Source organism: Leiobunum rupestre, chromosome 4 (genome assembly GCF_980474605.1).
Source record: "Leiobunum rupestre chromosome 4, qqLeiRupe1.1.hap1, whole genome shotgun sequence".
Classification (NCBI taxonomy): Eukaryota; Metazoa; Arthropoda; class Arachnida; order Opiliones; family Sclerosomatidae; genus Leiobunum; species Leiobunum rupestre.
The window spans coordinates 2,049,171-2,074,629 of NC_143387.1; positions in this window are offsets into that span (position 1 = coordinate 2,049,171).

Here is a 25,459-nt window from a genome sequence, read left to right on the forward strand (position 1 = left end):
ATCGTTTTAACGCACTCAACATTAATTCTTATTGAAAAATCATCGCCAAGTTTTTCCAGTTTTCAAATAGGGGACTTTGAAGTATTGTCGTTTGATACGCGAGATAATCATTTGGTATAATTACAATGTTTACTAAATAGTTTTCAAAAATCATGTCTTCCACCTTATTTGCGAAACGATGTTGAAGTAAGCCGATGTTTAACACAATTCATATCGATGGCCATTCAAGCTATTAAAATCTCGTAAAAATTCCATTTATTAAAAAACTTGTTATTCCCTGCGCCGCCCAACAATTCAAGTAGTCCTCTGAACTTTATATATATTTTTAATTTCTGGTGTTTAAATGTAGCGGTGATAGTATTCTACGTACGTTTGCTAAAATATAAACCATGTTCTCTGTTGGAAATTGCCTACAAAAGACGCTTGCAATGTCCGAATACCGGCAATTGCCTTACTCATCCGATATCACAGCCCATATTAACAGGCACGACCAAATTCGTCCGTACCATTACGGTTTTGGGTCCGGTTTCAGCACTGAAACCCATTTGCTGGGCTGCGTTGAGGACTGATCATCTGGGCTTGAGAGAGCAGGGAGGGTTAATATCGTTTTCCTGGACTTCCGAAAGGCCTTCGTCTCAGTTCCCCACGAGCTTCTCAAAACTAAACTCCACTCTTACGGTATCAAAAGGCGTACCCTTAACTAGATTTCTGCACACTTGGAAGGCTGAAAATACCGCAAGGTTGTTCCCGGAGCCCAGTCGGAGTGGTATCCTGCGTCGTCAGGTGTTCCTCAGCGGTCTGTCCTTAGACCCTTTTTGTTCATCATCTACATCAATGATCTTGGCGACAACGTCGTCTCAACCCTCTACGTCTTTGCGTATGATGTTGCTCTCTCTCGGGCAATTTACACTAACCAAGACTGTGATACACGCCAATCTGACCTATCTAAAATTGATGATTGGAGCGCAACTAGGATGCTACGGCTCAACTCCAAGAAGTGCACAGTCCTCCCACGACACAGTTTACTTCCTGAGTGGTGAATCCCTCAAGCAGGTCACGTCCCACAAATATCTAGGAGTGACCTTAACGCCTACTCTCGAGTGGAAGACTCACATTGACCCCATAACGTCCTGGGCTGCTCGTTCCTTAAGACTTGTAAGGTGCCACTTGGCGCATTGCTCATTCGCCACGAAAATCTTATGTATAAAAACGCACGTTCTGCCTACCCCCGAATACTGCTCCGTCGTTTAGTCCCTAAACTTCACCAGCTGTATTCATGAACTCGAAACAATCCAGCGGTGGGCTGCTAGGTTCGCCTCTAGCGTTAAGTTCTCCATGAGTTTCAGTATTACCCGCGTACTAGACAAACCTCAAGTGGACATGCCTATCCACTAGAAGGTGCCTGCGACGTCTCACAACGCCTGTGGGGCACTGACTCCCCTATCCAAAACTTTATCGTCGTGGTTCCGACCCCAAGTGGCAACCGATATGCCACGTACATTCTGCCGGGTTTTCGTCTCGCAGCGCGAAAGCACTCCTTCCTGCCGTCCTCTGTCCGCGACTGTAAATCCCTCCCTGAACACCTGAAAGGCCTCCCACAGGGTGCTCAGTTTCGGAAGGCGCTCGCTGCGTACTTTGAACTACACGAAAAAAATACCCCCTGTCTGGACGTAATGGGTCTATGACCCTTTGTTAAGCAAATGGCGAACTAAAGAATTAATCTGTTTATAGAATAAGTTATGTTAGCGAGGTAATCTTTTAATAATCGCGGTTTAACATTCTTCAATGAAACTTTTATTATTAGGCTTTTTCTCTTAACAATATTGCGTATAATTCCGTCGTTTGCACTTTTGTAGAGGGTTTATTAGATCTAACGATTAGTTTAAACTTTAAATCGCTCAGAGTAAAGTTCAAAATTGTTGCCTAGTCCCGGTAGCCCTTGTCGAAAATAAACGGACCCAGGCATTTTTTAGGCTATTTACTCGCCAAAACCCACAGTCCTGCTGTATTTCATAGTCTTAAGCGATATGAAGTAGGTATTGTTGAATATTCATTAATGATTTGGAGGAATATTAACTTCCATATCCTCCGTCGCTTCTCCAGTGATTGATTAAAGGAAAATTAATTTGGTCATAACCGGAACGAAAAAGTCTGTGGTAATTTTCATCTTCAAGTTGCGACTCAAATTGTTGGCAAATTCCTTATTGTTTCTTTCTGCTTGGGTTTAAATTAACTTTTTGCTTCAACCTTTTACAGGTCTCGGTTAATGGCAAAGCTTCTATCGATTCAGCTGTGCATTCGGTTAGTAAAGCACGCACATTCTCGTATATCATTGCTCTCGCCCCGAATTCCGCTCCGAAAAAAACTACGCGAATTATAAAATCGTTGGACAAATATAATTCCACTCTGCAACAATGGTTTCCTTGGCATTATAGCCTTTAACAACCTTTAACCAGTTTCGACAAATTCATTTTCACAATTAACAATGGAAAATAAATGCTTGTTACGCTTTGTTTTTAAAAAAATTTGATGCTTTGGTTTTTATAATTGTTTCAACAACTGTACTTCAATCTGGGCTTTTCTCTACGAGGTAGCATGGGCCAAATAATGATAAATACAGGGCATGACTCTGGTACCTTCACACGTACACCAAGAGATACTGGCGGCAATTTTAGTAGGGGGGAAGGAACACATAAAAAACATTAGGATTAAAATCAAGGATAAATATCCTGTTTCCCGAGCGCTATCTAGTGTTGACTAAGTCGGAATTCGTAAATAAGAGGCGGTTGTAATTCGAAAATCCTTCCATATTTGGCTCCTAATTTTTCGTTAAATTTTAACGTTTCTAGGAAAGTATATGTTTAATAATATATAATTATATATATTATACTAATTATGAACTTAGTGCGTATAAAAATAAGTACTTTCTTTAAAAAAACTACACTTTATATGATAAATGTGAACAAATAATCCAGGATATTTACGTCGACGACCACGTGTATTATTTTTGAAAACTGTCCCTAAAAATTTGCCCAAAAATGAAGTAGTTAGGAGGCAATAGTGGTCGGGTGTTAGGGCTGTTGGGCGGGTTTTTCGCATAGCCTTTTCCTGGATTAATCATTATTTGGCCCATGGAGGTAGAGAGGTCCAAACCTACTGGACACCGAAAATTGAAAACACATGGGATGACCTGTTGGAATAACCAGCATTTTAATATACTCGTGCTTATCAAATGGCTTGACCGATTTCAAAACTAATCGCGCCACTGGATAGGCCATCACGTAATTAATTAAAATATCACGTTGAATCAAATCGCGCTTCAAGAAAAACTACACTTTAACGCGAAAAGGGCGAAATGGACAAGCTTCCTACACGGGTGCCATTTTATTTTCTAGTTGACGGTACGCAACCAAGATGGCGCCAGCCCTTGCTTAAAAAAAATTAAACGTTTGAAATCTTTGTATTAAATTATGAAAAATACGCGATAAAATTAGCTATGTTATTATTGACGAGAAATGAATTCTTAATACCCTTTAATTAATATTTAATTTTATTGTCGTATTATATGGCGCAACCATTAAAAACCCTAGCCACCCAGCGTCCAAGCTCAAGCGAACTTGACAGCGTTGTGAAAGTCTTCATATTCTCATGTTTTATCTGCTTGGGCGGGGGGATTTATATTTAGTTTTCGCACGTGGGCTCTTAACCCGTTCCATAACCCCCTTTGTCTTCCCCCAGGATCGATGTCCCAGAAATGGAGCGACACGTTGACATTTATTTGTATAATAATCAGAAAGGCTAATACCCTAGGCACCACGACAGGCCTAAGTCATCTTGCCTTTTAACCAGTGGCCGGGTTATAGAGCGTAGGAGGGAGGTGGCAAGCCCTACATGCCACGCGAGCTTACCGTCAGCTCCCTACACCAACTTTGACCGTTAACCCATGAAGAGAGAACCTGCATAATCTACGCAGATGGAGTGGTTCCGAATTTTCACCCAGTGCCACATTCGAGCACGCGCAAATATTTTGTAAAAGGCTATAACACTATGATATTTGATTATAAGTTACCGTAAAAAAATGGGATTAACATTGAGAAGTATAATAAGTTGACCCATTCAATGTCGAATAAAGTGAACTTCCTTAACTCGGCGTCAGATTTTATTATTGCCTCTAGTGACTAAGAACATCACAGTGCTAATTAGTTATTAACGAATTTCATTTTTCTATATTTGTTGAACTTTCAAACTTGGCTGACGTTAACCCCGAGGACCGGAGTGTGTAAATTATTTGTACACAGACACAAAATGGTAATGGACACTCAGTCTCTTATTAAATTATTATTTTCGTTTGTTCGTGGATCATTGTTTGATGACCACCATCAGTTCGTTTTTTTGTTTAAAGACCCGTTTTCGATTGTAATGATTTGAAACGCAACAATATTGGCGTTGGGACAACTATCAGACTGGTAATACCTTAATATCACGCCAGCTCCAAAAGAAAACTATTGTCGACATAGTTGCTTCCAATCATATGTGCCCGCAGGGAGGGGGGCGGGAGTAAAATTATAATTTTCCCCTATTGTACGAGTTTTGCCCGGTGGCCCCCTTTCGCTAGTGCAAGTTGTCCTTTGACTTCAACCTCATTTTGGCGGCAAACTTCGGATTAATACATGGTTTAAAAAACTGCTTATCCAGATTTTAAGCTATTATATTAATATCTAACACGATTTACGGCAATTGTTTTAACTGTCCCACTGTCCCTATCTAGTGGTGTGATGGGGTCACTGGAGCCTGTGGGGGGCTCCATACCCGCCTCTCAAGGTCATGTGATCGGGGCGCTGGGTCACTGGAACCTCATGGGTGTTCCACACTCGTCATTCTGTGACCTACTAAGGAGGGTAGTTTGCAGTGGAAGAGGAAGCCACTCTAGTCCTCAGCTGTGCGAGGGTGGGTCTCGGGCAGCCCATGGTGTCGCCTTTTGTTGGGCCGTGATGAGGGCGTTTGTTTGCTATATGTGAGGCGGTCAAAATGGCTGTCTCACTGGCCGAACGTTGTTTCGCAAAGCGCACTTTTGTCCAGGGCTGGTTGTTTAAGGTGGCCGCTGTAGTGCTTAAGGCGGAGCAGCGGGGTACAAATACATATACTTATAATTGTTTTAACCAAGAGCATTAATTTGAAGCTATAGCCAAATCGGAAGTGCGTTAGTTTTCTTGTTTTAGAACAACCGAAAAATATCCGAGAAAGTGACGCCTGTCCAAACCCAACGAAAAAACCACTTCCCCGCTATACTTCTGCTAATATTAAACCAACAATTTCCCCAGGACCAAACCATGGATTAACAATAACTCACAGGGATAGTTCTCTTACATAGAACTATCATTGCCAGCCAAAAATACGTTTGCTACAAACTCTTCACCTCTTACAGTCCTACACTCCCCACTTTCCGCCCCAAAAACGATTAAAATCCAGAAAAAGTAACGCCATCTCGTGTCTGAAATCGACTCTATGGTTTTTTTAATGGTTTTTAAAAATGGCGATTGTCGGTAAAATTGGTCCGCAGATTATTTTGTTCGGAATTTAATAGGATTTGTCATTATTTAAGCCGTATTTTTATATCGCATAGGTAAATAGTAATTAGCTAATTCAACAGTTATGGTATTCTATTATTATTATTATTATTATTATTATAAAAATAATTTACCTGATGAAAACATTTGAAGTACCAAACCCAAAACAGAAACGCGATGAAAAAATTCATTAGATTTCACGGCGCCAAAAAACTGACCGTCTGCTCGCCGAATTGAATCGTTTCCGCTTAGGCCTAGTTCTGATTTCACCCGCTAGGACCGATGGCGTTTGAATCAAACTTATTTTCGAAGAGAACAATCCTGTGAGTTATTGTTAATCCATAACCGAACACACCAACGTACTAATTGAACAGTTAAAAATTATTTTGTAGAAGAGTGAAACAATTACTTGAAATGTGTAATAACACTTACGGAAGCTTTTATCCCTGCTACATTTTAGCTAACGCTCATTCATTTAGAACGTTTTGTGTGACAGCCGAACGAGCAAAGCTATATGACTGCACACCCGCCTAACCTTGGAATTATGTTTGCGGTCGCCCATGCATACAAAGTTCCCCTATGTTTCTCAAGCACCACTTTTGTTCTTATTTTATTTTTCTATCCTCCTTGTTTTCCATAAACAGCACGAGGCAACATTGCGTAAGTAGAGTTCCATCGGGTTTCAGCTTAAGGTCGTCCAGGTGAAGTGACTTATTTAGGTTGGAAACCTCTCTCTCCCTTTGATGGAACAGTCTTATTTTTAAAACAATATCCCTTATCTATACAGGGTGTTTTTGTTGACTCGAAAAACTGATTTTGTTCAAAAACTATGTTTTCTAGAAAGTTGAAATTTGTACTGCACATTATACGTGCCGGGGTACACTTTCTACCAAAATTGCATCTAAATCGAAAAATATATTCACGTTTTTTGAAAATTTAAATTTTAACCGCTAGGTGCTATAAGTAAATTGTCATTGAGAAAATTGTAGAGCGTCACCGAAAACGTACGAATAGCATTGGCGTGAAAAAAAAAGACTAATTTTTCACTGACAAAATAAGACTTGAAAATGTGACAAGTTGGGCAAGTTAAAATAACTTTTTTTGAATTCCATTGGGAGAGTAGTGTAACTTTATGAAAGTCAGAAATTTGTTAATCTGATGTTTAATGCAATAAACACCGCTCAAAAATCGAGTAGACAATGGCAAAGAAGGTATTACACGATTTAATTTCGTAGGATGAAAAATGCAATTTTTTTTAAAAAACAAAGAGACATTTTATTTATCTACTTTCAAACAAAACTTAGAAGTACGTTTCAAAAATACCACCTTCGGCTGCGATGAAGGCTTGGGCGCGAATAATCATATTGTCGAAGGCGGCTTGAATCATTTCCGGGTTTACTTCCCGGCAAGCGCTTACAATTCGTTGACGCAGCTATTCAAGGTTCTCATCCGGAGTGGCGTACACCTGGTCCTTGATGAAGCCCCAAAGAAAGAAATTCAACGGAGTCAGATCGGGAGGTCTGGTTGCCGTTGTACGGGAAAGTTTCTGCCTATCCATCGTTGTGGAAATTCGTTGTTTAGGTTATATCTCACGGCTCTGTGGAAATGAGGTGGGGCACCGTCTTGCTGAAACCACAGTCTGGCTCGTTGCACCAACAGCATTTCGTCAAGTTGTTGTTCTAGCTCATTTGTCAAGAAATCTAAGATTTTGCGGTAAGAATACTGGTACAATTAACCGGTTTCCAACAAGACCAATTCAAACATTCAAGCGCCCAAATTGAAATTGCATTAAACACCAGATTAACAAATTTCGGACATTCATAAAGTTACACTACTCTCCCAATGGAATTCAAAAAAAGATATTTTAGCTTGCCCAGCTTGTCACTTTTTCAAGTCGTATTTTGTCAGTGAAAAAGACGTCAATTTTTTTCGCGACAACGATTTGTGTACGTTTTTGGTGACGCTCTACAACTTTCTAGAAATCACTTTTTCCAGGAAAAAAAACACCCTGTATAGTACAAATAATAATTATAAAAATTTAAATAACTATATATGCACAGGACTTAAATATTTATCTCGTATAAAAGATACGCTTTAGCAGCAGAAGGCTAGCCTAGTGTCATATTTACGTTAACATATAGGCGCGTTGCGGGTACGACTTTGCTACAAAACCTCGAAAAGGCAAAATTATGATATGTACCTTAGATACAGTAGTACCAATAGATATGTGTGCACTTTAAGCTTCGTTGGATTCTTCGTAATCTGATTCGTCGTCATAATGAGGTTCTTACTTAATATGTTTTAGCAATTCTCGAACCGCTATGTTTAAAACATGAGCGAAGCAACGCAACAAAACAAACATTATTTGCCACAAATGTGCCTGATTAATAGTCATTATATGCTTTAGTTACACAGTGACCTCGCTTGGGAACTACTAAGAAACGAGTTTAGATAGCGAAACATCGGGTCATACCAAAACAATTCTGGTACTGGAGCTTTACCGCTCCCAACCTATCTCAGTGGCGTAGACAAGGGGGGGGACAGTGTGTCAGAATTTATAGCCCGGTGTACCTAGTAACAAAGATCATACAACCGGAGGCCTATCATCATAGTGCCCTACGCCAACGTCCCACTAGCCCGGACAGGTGACAAATCCAGCATGGGTAGCAGAACCCTACTACGGATGGGCTCACCCTTGACGCAAGCCACTCAACCCAGCAGAAGGTGCAGCAATGGGTGGACCAATCCCCACTTCGCACACAGCAGTGGGATTAAGAGTGGATGCTGTAGCAACTCCAGCCGACACCCTACCTATGTAGGTAAGGAGTTAAACCCTTAGGAGAGAGCCCCTAAAGGGGAACGACGGGCACACAGCAGCCCAAGTAACCCGGCACAGCTGGCACCGGAGATCCCGGTGTGGCTCCAAAAGGCCGGGAAACTGGACCGCCGTGCCCTGATATGGAGGCCCGCGGCCCCACAGCAGGCATACAATCCGCCGAAGCGGCCAGTTTGCACGGACCCTCTCCGTTAGCCTGAGCCGAAGCTCAGTATCCACCCCAAACCTGACCGAAGTCGGAGGTGGAGATAGGACCATTTGATCGAAGCTTACATCTCCCAGTGCGCCACCGCCCTAATGGGTTACAAGAGCCGGACCCCGACTCCCCGGTAAAGCCACCAGTTATTGCACACTCCGACCCATTTAGAGCCAGACAAGGGGGGGGGGGGGGGGAGGGTTTCCGGGTCCCAAAGACTAAATATGCCCTACGCTTACTAGACATGCGTGTTCTATGGCACAACCGATAGTGCCGCCATCTCACCGCTGGTCCAAATTTTCCCCCAGCTTCAGCAGTGGTACTACTGGCGACTCTAGCCGCGGGTCCAAATATTACACCAGCTTCTGCAGTGGTTCAAAAGTCTTAACAGCTTTTTTTTCTATGGAAACGTCTATCTAGTAAGCGTAGCATATATATAGTCTTTGCCGGGTCCAAACCTCCCCTCCCTTGGACCCCCATCTTAATATTCACATACTTGAACCCCCCTTAACCAATTTCTAGCTAAGCCCTATCGTAATATCGGGCCGGACTCTACAGGGTGCTAGATCTTTGAATGGCAAACATACCTGGCATATTTTACCGATCCTTTGAAATTCTTTTTCATAAGTATCCAATAATTCGTCTTTGATTACTCGAGCACTTTGCGGTACACTGTTTATAATAGTCACGTTTTACGGACTCATTGCTACTAGCATTTGTTTAAAGGAAGCGTGTTCAATTGAAGTATGGGGTTAATCCGTCGGAACCACCCATTTTTTTAAGACATTCCATAGCGTAATCCATCTCTGATTTGCTAGTTTGTAAATGATAGTAAAGATGTCTTCGATATATACAGCTTGCAACTCACCCCGCTCCAACGCCCCTTACTATAAATAAAATATAAAAGTGAACGGCTCCTTATTCGCGCAAAAGATTTCTGGATGTTTTCGTTTAGGGCCGGGGTTTTATATACCCTAAAATAAATTATAACGTTGTTTCGGCGATAAGTTACTGAGAAATATTACTAACTTACTTTTCACAGTCTTTACAGCGTGTAGTGTCTTCAAGCACGATGAAGTTATTTCAAACCAGGCTTCTTAATTTGCGAGACCCACCTTCTACAGCTACGGCAGACGCGTCATTCGCAGCCGCTTAAATCATGATTAATCAAGAAAGTTCTACGAAAAATATTTGTTAAATAGCGAGGCGCTTATGATTAGTCAATTCGATTGCGCGAGTTTCTGGTTTTCTACGCTTAATAAACAAGTCGGTCAAGCCCGTAATATTACCTCTCCTCCGACCGAGGGGTTTTAGTTCATTCCCCACGCGCTAAAACGACGATATTTTCCTTTGGGGGTGAAAATTATGTCCAAATTGGGCCGAATTGAAGTAAATAATTTCCCCCTTCCCGCACGATAAATTCAAGGAATCGATCTTTCCATACCCGGTCGTTATATAGAAATTTATTTTTTCGGTCCGTCCCAAAAGTCAATAAGAAGGAACAGAGAAAGCACCCATACATACAAAACACACACTTAACAACCGGCACGACGGTGGGCGTTAACGAAAACATTTATGATAATAACCTAATCGAACAGGCCTCATAGTCACATTAACGAATAGACATATAATATAACGCAATCAAGGAACAAATTAATACCTAAAAAATGACACTAAGTTTGCTCCAAAAATTAACCATTTCGTGAAAGATACTTTACATAAGCAATTAACAAACATCTTTATTCATTAATTTAATTTTCCAATATATTTTGTGACAGGTCGAGCACTACTGTACATTGGTCAACTTCTTTTTCAACGATATCCCTAAAAACAAAAAACTATATAAAAGGCCATGTCTGATACACAATACAATTCGAAAGACAAAGGGTAAAATTGAAATCAAAATAAATAAACCCAAAGTTGAAAACATGTGAAAGGAAAACAAAACACCGTAGACGGAATAGTTAGGGCTCTTTATAAATAAAAACAAACAAACCCAATTGATGAACTGCATCAAACATTTTAATCCGTCAAGAAAACGTTTTAAATAAATTACGAAATAGTAAAAACCCAGTTAAAACCAGATTAAATTACATGTAAGAGCCCGATGTATACAACTCGAAATTATCGTTATAAATAAACCATTACGCCAGAATTCAAATACGCTAAACGCACAATAGATAAAAGTATATGGCTCATTAAAAAATCCCGTTCGATAAAAATAAAAAACCCTCTAACGAAAATATCTTTGGTAGAATATTCTCTCGCCAAACAGAACGGCCCAAGTTCGAAACATAGGCAGAAAATTGTTTATAATCAATAGAGAAGACGCTCCATTGAAATTTATTGAATGCAATAATTTAAATTGTACACGTAATCTTGTTCTATTGAAATAAAAGCCAAAATTTAATACTCTTATTAAAAATATACGCTTCCGATAAAACTGAAGGTCTAATTTTCGATGAAGCTTAATAAGTGTCGGTGGTTCTATAGTAGAACGCCCTCCCAATGCGGCCACAAATTGATCCTAAGACGAATACCGTAAACAATTGGTAAAAACCCTGCCATTTGGACGTTGAGACGTTTACCGTAACCCTCAGCACTCGGTTCATCACAAGTCAATAAGAAGAAGCAGGAGAGAAAGCAACCATACATAAAAAACGCAAACAAAAAACTCAACACCTACAACCACCATAACACAAACTCAACATTCCGACATTACAATAACAAAATTTCCAATAAAACTGAGTTGAAACCGTCGTGACGATGAGCGTTTACGAAAAGAACAACCAAAACCAACCCAACCGCAAATTCGTCCGTTTACGTTCACCGTGGTTTTGCCAACTTTCAAACTACAAACACGGAGATTGAAATTAAACCAATAAGTAAACGCTAGCTTGGTGATAACATAAGTAATTGTTAATAAATTAATGTATCTAATTCTTAACATTAGAAAAACCAGAAACCAAACACTTTCTGCCGAAAAGAGTTTTATGACTAATGAAATTATAGCCAATGAAATTAAATCTACAAAGCACTTACACTAGTTCCGCAAGAAGGTTTTTTATCAGTTCGTCTTGCTCAAAAACCTCAAGACTGTGACAATATTTCGTCATCGGCTGAACTAACATATTCACCGTCGTCAGTAATATCAATTACTTCAGGCAATCTACACAATTGATACCACACTTTAGAATTTTTTATTAAGGTCGTCGAGGGTTAAAATCGAGGTGAATATAGCAGGTAATAGTTACTTTTTTGGGGAAGAATTGGGAATTTGCGCCCTTATCCCTAATAACGCTTTTATTTCGTCAATTTGAAGGATTGTCATCCTAAATATATACATTATGAAATTAATCTAAAAGAACCGCCTTCATAAATCAAATGGTAATAATGAACGAGAAAAGTATTACGAATGATATTATAAAAAAATAGAACAAATTGACTTTTGTGATTAGAAAACTGTCAAAAGGCACACCAGGCAATAAAAACACATAAACCCAACTAACGAAATACTGCACCTACTGTGTAAAATGTAAAACGTTAGCCCATTTAAGAAAACAAAATACAAGATTTCTAAGCCGAAAAAATTATCTACTCGACGTATTTTATAAGATAATACCCATGGATAATATTTCAAAATACCGAACTATTAACGTTAAAACAGACACTGCTAAATAAGGAAATATTTTAAATTTAATATAGTAGTTTTAGCATAAAAACAAAATCGATTAGTATGGCACTTTAAATAAAATAAACTAAAAATAAACATTTAAAAAGTATCACCCATATCCTTACTTAATTCCATCGACAAAACAGTATGCATTTTTCTCCAATGAAAAACTACCAATTATAGTAGTGGTTTCCGGACATTCCTCCCACAATTTATATAAATGTTCTGTTGTTTGAAGAGGATCACGGTAAGGAAGAACACCACAATTGAATTTCAAAGCGTTAACTATCAAATCACTTGGAACTCCATTTAAATAGTCGAACGCCGCAATCTTATTAATTTATAGGGAAATTCTAATGATTTCTTGAAAAATAATGAGGCCAAAGGAAAAGGCCATTCATTAGAACGACGACCCACAAATCTTTGTAAAACAGCCCACGGGTTATTAACTAGGTCGAACTTTAATTTGCCTTTAGACATCCCTATAAAAATATTAATCAGCAGAAATAAAAAGTGCATTAAAACTAAACAAAACTCCAAAAACCGTTAACACATGTTAACTAAACATATGCAGTGATGGTCATTTTAGAGCGGTTTTTAGCGCTAATGTAAAAAAGTCATTTAAAAGAAACGTTTCTTTTAAATGCCTTTTTACATAGCGCTCAAAAACTGCTCAAAAATGACCATCACTGAACATGTCCTTTTAATAAAAAACAACCATTTCGGTAAGAAAACCTACAACAAACCAAAATCCATAAATTAACCACAATTAACAAGATACTGTTAATAATAGGCGGACAATTATAACTTATAAAAAGAACTCAAAAACTTAAAATGCCCACGTATTTACTTCTATGTTTAAAAAATACAAAGCAACTATATAAGTTGGCGATACTGCCTAAACCACCAGCTTCAATTCGAACCACATTACCATAGCAAAAATTAAACGTGGCCACTCAGAATTCGAATGTTCCTTTCGAAACGCCATAAGCCAAAGGTCGAACCCTCCACGGAACCCAAAGCAAATTTGGTTGGGGGGGGGGGGCACAAGTTCCATTATAACTAACTAGAGGGAGGGGAGGAGACGAGTTTCCTAAAAGCATTAAAAGAGGGATAAAATGGAATTTTTTAGGCGATTTAAATACCGAGATTCGAGCATAACGTCTAAACCGTGACTAAAACTTATTTACTATTAAATGGCTAAATGATAATGTACTACCTAGAAAACTTGCACTACGGTCAACTCCGACAGTTTACAAAAAAAAACCTTTTAAAAAATCTATGTTCATGAAAAAATTATATTACCCAAATCTAATCTACAATAGTTTAATATTTCATACTGTACCCTGCCAATACCATGATGGTCATTTTTGAGCGGTTTTTGAGCGCTAATGTAAAAAAGCCATTTAAAAGAACCGTTTTTTTAAATAGATTTTTTACTATAGCGCTCAAAAACTGCTCAAAAATGACCATCACTGGCCAATACACCCTAAATTACAAGAAAACATAACACCATCTTATCTCTTCCGCTTAAGGCGAGTTCCTAATTTTAACTGAACCGTTGTATGTATCAGTGGATCTATGCTAGAACTATTATTTCGGCCTTTTCTAAATAAAAAGCGCCGTGCCTAGTACTGGTAATGAATCTTAACGCAGCCAACGCATTCGCAATTCAACGAAAATGTTACCTACTTTATTATCATAAGTGTATTAGATTTTAAATAAGTATGTATCCTAAGGAAATATTTTACCGAGTTATTCACGGAGTGACGTCATCACGGGAAAAAAACGCCCCCAAGCGAGATGCCGTTAACGGCTACCCCACAGAAGAGAGCGAGCGGACGCAAAACGGCGACCAAGCCCGTTGTATAGTCTCTCTTGCGTCTAGGTCTCAGTAAATGTTCTACATTTTAAGAATAAGAAGTGTCATACTTATATTAATATTATAAATTTATGCTATTACCCAACAGAAAATGGACAATAACGCTACTTATATACACTTTTAAAATGTAAAAAATAATATTTTCAACACCATATTGAAAATATATAAGTATATTAAATTGTAATAAAATAAAAATTTATCAACTTACTATTTCAATCGATGAAAGAACGCGCGAACGATAAATTCGAATAAGATAGTATACAGGACGCTGAAAATAAACTAAGATACTTCATTCGCGCCCACGCAATATAGTCTTCTTATCCAACACTTCTATTTACCCTAATAAATCAAGTCATGTTGTGTGATTGGACGCTGATTAGATAAGCTGTAAGCCAATGTTTGTTAAAAAAAAACGTGATAAAAAAATTAAATAATTGATGCTGTTATTATAGAGATATTCAGCGAACGGTATAAAACGCCAACGGCTAAAAATACACGTGGAAAACAAAACTTCAACAATGACACTGCAGCTCTCAACGTCGCTTTTGAAGCTTCTAGGCCGTTCGCTAAATCTCTCTAATAAAAAACCATCTCGAGAAAAATGCAAATAAAATATTTGATAACGTTCAAATTTTATCTCCAATATGACCTTTCATTTCTTTCCACATTTCAACCCCCAGACGTTTTTTTTGGTTTTATCCGAAAACTATGGTGAGTGAGGGTAAGAATGGACATGGCGAAGTTTGGACACTTTTGAAAAATACCCTCAAACATGCAATTTATTACTAAATATTTACACCGCGACCATTTATACAGCAAGTCTTGAAATAAAACAACTAAAATTATCGAAAAATATGTCTTGAAATTTCATTGGAAATTTCGTTTTGTGGCTTAGGAAATAAGATATAGCATGCAAACATGAAATGGTGAGATAAAAATAAATTGTTGAAGTATTATTTTAAGCAATTCCGCGTTTTTCTGGTACACAAAATTTATAATTTAATGAAGGTTTTGCCTTTTTTATAAGCATTTAAATTAACTAGTGCAAAGTTTAAGATTGGACAGCCTACCTTGTGATCAATCACATGTGGATTGTATTCAATTTTAAACGAGATAGGATTTAGTTTAAGGTCTTTGCTTGAAAGGAAACTTTAAAAACAAGTTTTCATATTCAAATTTCCCGGAAAGCAGACGGCGGACTGCGTACGGCTGTGAGTTTGGAGCTCAACGAAACACGTAGCTAGTTCCCTCTATGAGGCTGCCTCGCTTACACTGTTAGTGATGGAGAGTCGAGGGGTCCGACACTCTTTCAAATTTCGTACACGCCAGTAATTTGAAAATTTCTAAATTTCAAATTACTTATTAAATTTTAGAAAATCTTTTCAAATTTCTCAAATGTTTTGGCAAATTTTAAATTTTTTATCGATTCCGACAAATTTCTGAAATTTAATAAATCTTATGAAATTTGATGGTTTTCCGCAAATTTTTATGAAATCTTTCAAAAATTTGTAAATTTGAATTGAAATTTTAGCAAATGTTGAGAAAATTAATAAATTTCTACGGGAAATTTAAGAAATCCTCAAAATTTACAAATTTACATAAACCCCCGAAGGAGAAATTTCCAAAGATACTGAAAACTATTTCTGTGATAACTGCACACCAGAAGTATAATATGTAATATATTAATATCTTTATATATTTATATTGTAATATTACAATATCTACCCTATTAAAATATTTGTTTCCATATAATTTATTGGCCTTAAATTACTTCTTAAAACAAATTTACCGTATAATTAGGCTTCGTCTAAAAAATTTCAAAATTTTCCACTAAGTTATGTTTTTTTTTAAATGTCCAATGATAGACGAAATTGTCCAAAAATATACCTTATTGTCCATAGTTTTCCTAATAGTGTCCAAAGTTAGCGAATTGGTGTCTAATTTTAAACCTTATTGTCTTTAGTTAGCACCCCCCAGTCCAATCAAAACTATTTTGTCCAATGTTTGACTTACTCACTTCATATCTTAAAATAATTATTGTTTTACAAATTTACAAATTTAAATGCCAAAAACCAGAGTAAATTTAAAATGAACATTCATTATTTGTATTTCAAATCATTTTAAAATGGTCTACTCTAAATTTTGGTTTTTAAATGGAATTTTAGAAAAAGTGTCAATTCTTACTCTCACTCACCCTATATAACATCAAAAAATACGTAAAATAAAATTATAACGGCAAACAACCATGGACAACTTTTTCATTGAAAAATCTGTAATTAATATAATTAAAGGGGGCAAATGAGGGGGCAGAAGAGGTATGATCGTGAAAAGGTGTTATTTCCGCCGTCGACCAAGCCATTTACAGAATAATTGCCCATACAAACAACCAAAGGACGAAGTAGTAGGAAACTAAATATGAACCATTTTTTCCAAGATGGCCGCCAAGATGGCCGCCATAACACCCCCCCAAAACACCCCCAATTTTTTTTCCAAAAACCAATTTTTGTCCTTGTAAAAAATCATATTTTTGTTTTCAATCTCAAATTTCACCTTGAAGATGATCCTTGACCTCGACATCTGTCCACCACCCCTAAGCCTCGGTCTATCACCCCAACAAGTTTGGACACGATCGGACAAGGTCGGCCAGAGATATGGATGGTAATATGTGACCCCACCAAATACTTACGCTTATTATCTTTTGATATCGTTTTTTTATTTTTTTCGTTTTTTCGCCGTTTAAAATGCTAATTAGTTAATTGCGAGATGGGGAAACGAATTCGCGACCTTCGCTTTATAACCTTGACAAGTTTGTCTGTCACGTGCTATCGAAATAAAATACATATTTTAAAACACAACAAATTACAATAGGCCTGATTGGTCAATATCCACCCAATAACTTATGTTTTACCCCTGTTGAAATGAAACTTTATTTACTTTTGGAAATAAATAAATAATACAATAACGACATAATAAACAATCAATACATATTTTAAAAACACAACAAATTACAATGAATAAAAGCGGTATTTAAGTAATTGTTTGTTTTTATTTAAATAATAGGCTTATTCACTTTCAATTATTTAAACATTTTGCAATTTTTATTAAACTATTAGTTATTTAAATAAATATTGAAATATAGCCGAGCTTATTTTATTCATGGAAAAAAATTAATCGACTGCCGAACACTAACTTTTGCAACCCAAAAGACTATAATTTTACACAAATGGATGGCTGGTTAATTTTTAATAGTAAAATAATATATTCTAAAGTTGGAAAACATTTTTAAATTACATAATCAATAAGAATTCCAAAACCATTTATTTAAAATAAATAAAAAAATAATTAACTTTTTTAAATTAAAAATAGCAACATTGTAGATAGAATTTTCTCTGACTATACACAGTAAACGAACGGGTATTTATTGGCGGCTAAATTAAAACAACATTAAGTTTAATAATTTGAATTATTTTCAAAATTAAACATTACTTACTTTGATTTATAAGTTTATTTTTCTGCTGAACAGCGTTACCAGAAGCACGCTCTATGAAATTCTGCCGCATTGTGAACTATAAAAAAGATCTATATATCTTTAAATTCATAAATTAAAATTACCTCTAGGATAGAACAGGTTCAATTGCATTAGCCTTGTAGAAGTAATTTGATACCCACCCTTAATTATCGTCACGTGTAAACGTTATCAACTACAGTTACAGCCTTGTAAAACTAGTTTGGATTTTTCAACAATTGACTAATTATATCAATTAAACGCAAAAATGTTTATTAACATCTGGCATCATTGATCCTACTCTATTTTTTCCCAACTTTCGCAACTCCGCGCCAGATTGAATTAATCAATAAAATTATAAACGCAGATCACGTTTTGCCAGGAGACATTCCACAGAGCCCCGTTATAAAGAGAAAAAACTGGTTACTCTAACAAACGTTGTATATATTTAATGTGAATTAAAAAACGGTTTTTTTCAAAAAATTAAATTTTATTTTGTATTGCTCTGTTGTTTATGTAACTTTTCTCTATATAATACAAGAAATTGAGGATAAATACATACCGAACTATATTCGGATTCTATACAATCTGTATCTCTCGAACGTCTTCTATTTCCTCTTACACCACATATTATACAAATTAAATGTTGAGGAAAGATTAATAATGCATCCGATGGAATTCTCATTGATAAACAATTGCCTTGTCTAAAAACAACAGGCCGGTAGTAAAATCGACATTGTTTATTCCAACAATAATATAGGAGTCCACCATAGGTTTCTAACGACTCAGTATATCCAAAACAATAAGGACAACAAATAAAACCATCTTTTTGTACTTTAGCAGAACCTCTTTCTAACAAGTCTCGTCCACTGTATAAAATGAAGAATTAATTAAAAAAATATAATTAAAGAATATTAAAATTACTAAATAACATCTTTTATCTCCAAAATTGAAGAAAAACTGTATTTCTTAATATTCAACTCTCTCGTTTACACGGCGAATATATTTCTAATGATTAAAGGTATAATTCAAGTTTTTTATACAAATGCTGTATGTGTAGATATTAGTATTATCATAAATTAAAAACCCCGAAGATTTCAAGTTATATAAAAATAAGTCAAGGTAAAATCTTTTTTCATAATATAGTATATTTAAAATCGCCTTTAGAAATAATTAATCAAATAATTATGTTTCAAAAATAATTTATATTTTGTAATTATTTCCATCCTTATTTAACGTTAATTATAATACAAATTTATCGTAAATACATGTACTTTTTATATATTAAAAAGGGTGTTCGTATCGTTGGAATGTGCTTTCCCCCATCAATACACAAACCTGCTAACCTTGAGGAATTTAATATTTTTCAAAATTTAAGTTATTTGTTGACCTTGTTTTTTCAACAGTTAGTGGGCCCGATTGAGCTGTATAATATCACTGTAAAAACTCATTACGAGTAAATTTTTTTTATTATATCACAGTTGAAATGGGAAAACGCAAGATGTCTCAAAAATCACCCTCTTTAAAAGTTAAAAAAATGAAGTTATTTATGGGGAAACCAGAATTTAAATGCGATTCACTCGTTGATAATTCGTGTTATTTTGACAAGACATGTCGAAAACACGCGTTTAAAAGTATGGAGGGATTTACCTTTAAGGAAAAATGTTGGATTTGTCAAGATCTATTTCTAGACAGGAGAATTTTTAAGCAACATTTAATGAACCATTTAACATGTAATTTTTCGAATAAAACACTCACTAATAAAAGAGTGTGTGATTGTTTAAATTCAAAACACCAGAAATACACACTCGAAGATGAACTATTAGACGATCAAATTATTGATTATTTGAACGAGTTTAACGTAAAAAATCAAGAATGTTACGATGATTTAGTAATCGACGGTAAGATTCAACCTTCGATCTCAAATGTTGAACCAACTAGTAAAGAAGAAAGTATAGATTCGAATATTCTTAACATGGCTGAAGAAACGTTGAATTCTTTAATGGAGTCTAACCCTGTACTAACAAACGATTTGAAAATGCCGAGCGATAATCAGCTGGAAGCACTTATTTATTTTGAAGAATATTGTAAAAATAATCAAATTATAATCCCCAACAAAATGGAAACTTCTATTGAAGTATTGCAAAATCTTGAAAAAACTTGTAAAATGATTTATTATTTTCCTACGTAAAATTTCTTTCAAACAAAATTCAATAACAATTTACTTTTGAAGATACAATTTTTTATAATATTTATTTTGCCAAAGACAAAATTTGTAGGCGACCACAGAAAGTCTATAGGTAACGAATACCATCCTAGTACAAACCACTCAATAAGATTAAAATAAATAAAATTTTACTCGAATAAAATCATTTTTTGCGAAGAATTACAAAATAAATTATACAATTTATAAAGATTTTAAAAATAAATCAATTCCAAAAATCTGTACAAAATAAACCATCCAATAAAGATATTATTAGGAATATGAAAAAAATAATGGTTGTAAAAAACTAGAAATATTATAACGATATAATTACAAATAATTATAATTACATTATTTCGTAGAAGTTTTTCTTCTTAACTAAAAAAATTAGGTATTATGTTTAAAATTTAGGCTAAAATTTGAAATAGTTAATTACTATAATTATAAGAATATATTGAAAAATATAAACCTAAAAAATTATTTAATTTTATACTCTCTCTCTAGTTCTTATACATTAAATATCTATAGATCCTTTTATTAAAATTTATGCACAGTGTTTTGAGATCAAGGATGATTATATACCGAGCTTAATTCGACTTCTACACAAGTTGTATTTTTTATATACTACATATCTTAATATATCTATTTACTTATAATTGTTTTAACTAAAAATATCTTGCTATTAACTAATTGAACATAAATTCTCAAGTTTTTATTTATTTTGTGAGATAAATATAAATATATAAATTAGTAAAGAATTTAAATTAGAATGCTGAGAGTTAAAAATATTGATCAAATTTTGTGTCAAGGTACAGTTTTTTAATACTGTCACATATTTAAAAAAAACATTTCTAAAAATGATTAATCAAATAACTATGTCTCAAAAATAATTAATTTATTATAATTATAAATAATATCAAACGTAAATTATAATACATCATTCTCGTAAATACATATCCTTTAAACATATTAAAAGGGTGATTTCAAATTTAAAACAAAAACGAACTATACTTATTTTTTAAATTATAAACCTAACCTTGGATATATTATACATTAAGTATAGTTAAATGTTAATTATCTTTTTTAGACATGCGTATTCTTTTGTATAAAAATAGGGCGTTGTCACATTAAAAAAAGTACGGTTAATAGTATTACACATACAGTCACATTCTGTATAAAAAGGTGACATTTCCATGGTAGGAAAGCACACTGACTGACAAATTTGTTTCGTTCCGGGGACGTAGTTCAAATAAGACAAGTGTTTGAACATTTTTCTTACCAAAAAGTGAACTAGATTTAAATGGAAATAAAATTTGTGAAAATATCAAAGAATGCTTTCGATCCAGTTCGCGCAACCAAATTTTCAGCAGGCTTAGATTTAAAATCTGCATATGATTATATATTGGTTTCTGGAAACAGGATGTTAATAGAAACAGATTTAAAAATTTTACTTCCCGAAAACACCTATGGTCGTATTGGTAAAATTTTTCATAATGTTGTAAAAATTTAAGAAATCAGTTCTTAATTTACCATGTTTAAAAACCTCCTCGCAGTGGTTTGGCCCTTCATTACGGAATTGATGTTTTAGCCGGAGTTATTGACATAGACTATACTGGACCAATTGGTATTGTTTTAATCAATCATGGGCAAGTTGATTATAAAATTTTAAGAGGTGATAAAATAGCGCAATTGATTTGTGAGAGAATATTTTATCCATCAGTAGTAGAGTGTGAAGTATGTTTAACCAAGACTTTACCTAAAGTTTTGACATAATATACTATTTCTTTTTATTAAACAGAAATTTAAAGAAACGGAAAGAGGATGTCATGGTTTCGGTTCAACCAACTAACACAACTTAATGATTATAATTTAATTTATGTAAAATAATTAAATAAATATTTAACCAACAGTTAAAAAATGTTTTATTTAATTTTTATATAAACAAATATTGGTATATATGATTGTATATAGAATTTGTTAAAATAGAGTTAATATAATTTTATTACAAGAAAACAACAATGTATAAATACAATTCCGATTAAAAACTTAACTGGGTATATATGACCAATTCTTTCTAAATCAGATCATCCCTTCTATGATTGTTTGATGAATATAATTATTGATAAAATAAGTATCTCCAAGTTTAGTAATAAAAACTCAATAACGCATAATTTTTATTAACAATTGATAGCATCGACCTCAAACTAAATTTATATTGCCACACAAAATTATTTAAAAGCTTTAAAAATTATAAATGTGAAGCATGAAATATTTCACTGAGTTTGTAAAAAACTGGGATCAGTTTGAATTTTCTGAAGTAAGTTGACAACAAAGATAAATCTAAGCGTAAATTAAACTTAAAATTAGGTAAATGAATATTGTAAGGTACCAGAATTTACGTACGTCTTATTATCTGGAATTTTTAGGCATCTTAACTACTATAGGCGTATTAAAACTAAATTTCATGTATTTGTCCGCGTTAAAAAATTTGCATTCGTGAACGTTTCTCTTCGTGTATTGAATAAACGTCACAAATTAAGAATAAATCGTTCTTATCGTATCTTAGTCTGTTTATTGTATTTGTATGTTTTCTGGTTCAATAGGCTACAATAAGTTTTGAAGATGACATATGGAGTTATTTATCTCCCGTCTTTTAATGTAAACAACCTATATTATGTGTAAACTATGAAATACATTTATAATTACATTTATTATTACCACTATTATAATTTCTAGAAGGCTGTATTTTTAATTTGAATGGTTTCTTTATTAAGCGTACAGTCAATGGTTTTTATTGTCGCTTGCTTATGCTTCATTTTAATTATATTTATAATTAATTTAATTGGGTACAAATATTAAATAATGGAAAATTTCGTTACAAAAATGTATGTAGGTATATTGCATTTTTAATACATACAGCCATCTATTATTATTTTACATTTTAGCGTATACGTCACAAGATTGGTTATTGGCAACAGCAAATATAATATATATAACTTAGATTAGTCAATTTATAATTTTCACAAGCTCGTTGGTATTTTATAACGACAAAACGATCGTTAGGTTTCATGGAAAACGAAATTAAAAGAAGAATTTTATTTAAAACCGGCACTCTATGAACAAATACCAAAAATTTTGATTTTTATGGATTTTGCCTATTTCATTACTTTTGACACATAACAGAATAAAATCTGTTGACGACAGTCGAAAAAAATGAATGCTGAACAAAATAAAGAATTGTGTAAGGAGAATGAATTGTTGTCACTACAGCATACAATTATAGAATTGAAAAAACAGAAACGAAAACTTCAAGCGGAATATATAGCAGAGAGAATACTCCTTGAAAGTTTGTTACCTTTCATACGAAAGGAACCTATTTAACGAATATTTGCAAAGGATTTCGGAAGAAAATAGATTATTGAGTTAAGATGAATTATCCACCTGGGGCTTTTTTCGCCCTTTCTATGGTTTAATTGTTGAAAGACGGAAAGATTGTGATGTACCATTAATAGTTCGCGGTAATCAGATTCATTTGTGTCCATTTATTCTTGCCAAATTGGAAATGTAAAATAATATCACAAAAAAAGTTTAAAAAATTTTTATTTATAATTTTTATTTCAAGGTGTAACGATAAAATATTTTTGTGTAACCTGTTTAAAATCGGGTTGTAATGTAGTTTATATTACGTGGTCTGTTAGAAAAAACAAACCACATCGCTTTCTATACAAACTAGATTCGCTTTGATTTTTGTTGGCGAATAATGACTTATAAATAAAATAAGGAACCGTTTAAGGACTATGAACTGTTTAAAAATTTAAATAAAGAATTGAAAAATCTAAATCGAAGACTTGAAATGGATTTGATGGCACAAAGAATGAGATATTTTCAAAAAGAGCATAATTCTCACGAAATGCTTTTGGAAGGAGCCCTAAAAATTGGGTTCTTAAAGTAGATAGACGATTTAGTGGTTTTTATTGAAAGCGTGTTAAATGTTATTAACGATAGTTCCTTTGTGTCAACAAAAATGTTGTAAAATATTAATAAAAATTTTAAATTTTAAATCAGAGTTTTTAATTTTAGAGTGTGATAGCTAGAAGGATGTAAGATAATTTAAAAACAAATTATAACAATTTTTTACAAACATATTTAATTTCAGGTTCAGAGTTGACAATTATTTTATAACATTGTATTATTCATTTTTGAGTTTTATGTTAAAAATAAAGTTTTGCAAAAAAAGTTCTATTATCAATTTTATTCAAATAAGCAACACATTGGCGGTATAAATTAGTGTTTTTAGATGTAAACTAGATTAATTGTTAAAGAACTAAAACCCAAAAATTAACATATCAACCTCACAGACTGTAAAACGTAGCAGACAGTAAAAGCGAGTCTTAAAATGTATTATAAATCAAACAAATTAACGATGTTTCGTCTAATTGATTTCTTACTATTTTGTACGATCGCTTAAATGTATCGGCTGCATTTTTTTAATTTTAATTAATTTACTTTTGTGTTGTCTTTAAAAATGTTAAGTTATATTTTAATAGTTATATTTATAATATGTTGTATGGATGAATACAGGAGGATTATAAATCGCTATTTGACTTGGCCATCTACCGCACATTTAAAACCGTTTTTACTTGGTAGCGTAATAAATTTACATAATACTATTACATACTAAACAATCAGATAAAACAACCCTCATCGAGGCGGAGTTTCCCCAACTGTCTTAGCCAGCGGGCTATCTTAGCGTGAGGGAAAACGTTACGCGCACCAGCTCCAGGGCATATCGGGAGAAAAAGCCTTACGATAAGGAAGAACGGTGAGAAACGCGCCGCGCTCTATTAAACCATTCCTGCACGTTTTATTCGATCTAGCTACAACTAAATTTACTGTGTTTTATAGCCGTTACGTGGAATTTCTAATTAACTCGGCAAAAATTGTGTATTTTGATCACAAAAAAGTGGATTTTTGGTACTATTTCTCTTGAAGAATTCATTAAATACACAATGGTTTTTAAAAAGGGTACGTTAAAACTTGTATTTTTAAAATAACTTATATTGTTTTAAAATTGTTTTTTGTAGTATCTTTAAAATTTAGGTCGGACAGTCGACTAGTTGTAACAATATCAATTTTTCGGAAGGAGCCCGGAATTTACATTTCCAATGGGAACCAAAGCACTATCATTTCCTTGCAAACATGGGACGCCCTCACAAAATCATGGTCTTCAATTATTGAAAATCTAAGCTCTACATCAATAAAAAATGTTAACCTGCCAATTCCGATCGTTGATCCTTATTCCGATTGTACTTTCCATCACAGTTTTGTCTTCCGATGGTGGAAAATTTATGTGGTCATTATTACCTTTTACGCAAAAGTATCTTGAATACGAAATGAACTACTCAACCAGTTTTTCACTTAGTAGAGTGCAAGTGCTAGCTTTAGACGAATTTAAACTGCGTATAGATGAACAGTTAAATCTGTTAAGAAATAGCATGTTTGCTGTAAACCAAATGTTTTCTGTATTGGTTGATAATTTTTCGAAATTTCAAGAGTTTTATAAACCACTGGAAAAGCGAGAAGCACTCTGTGATTTC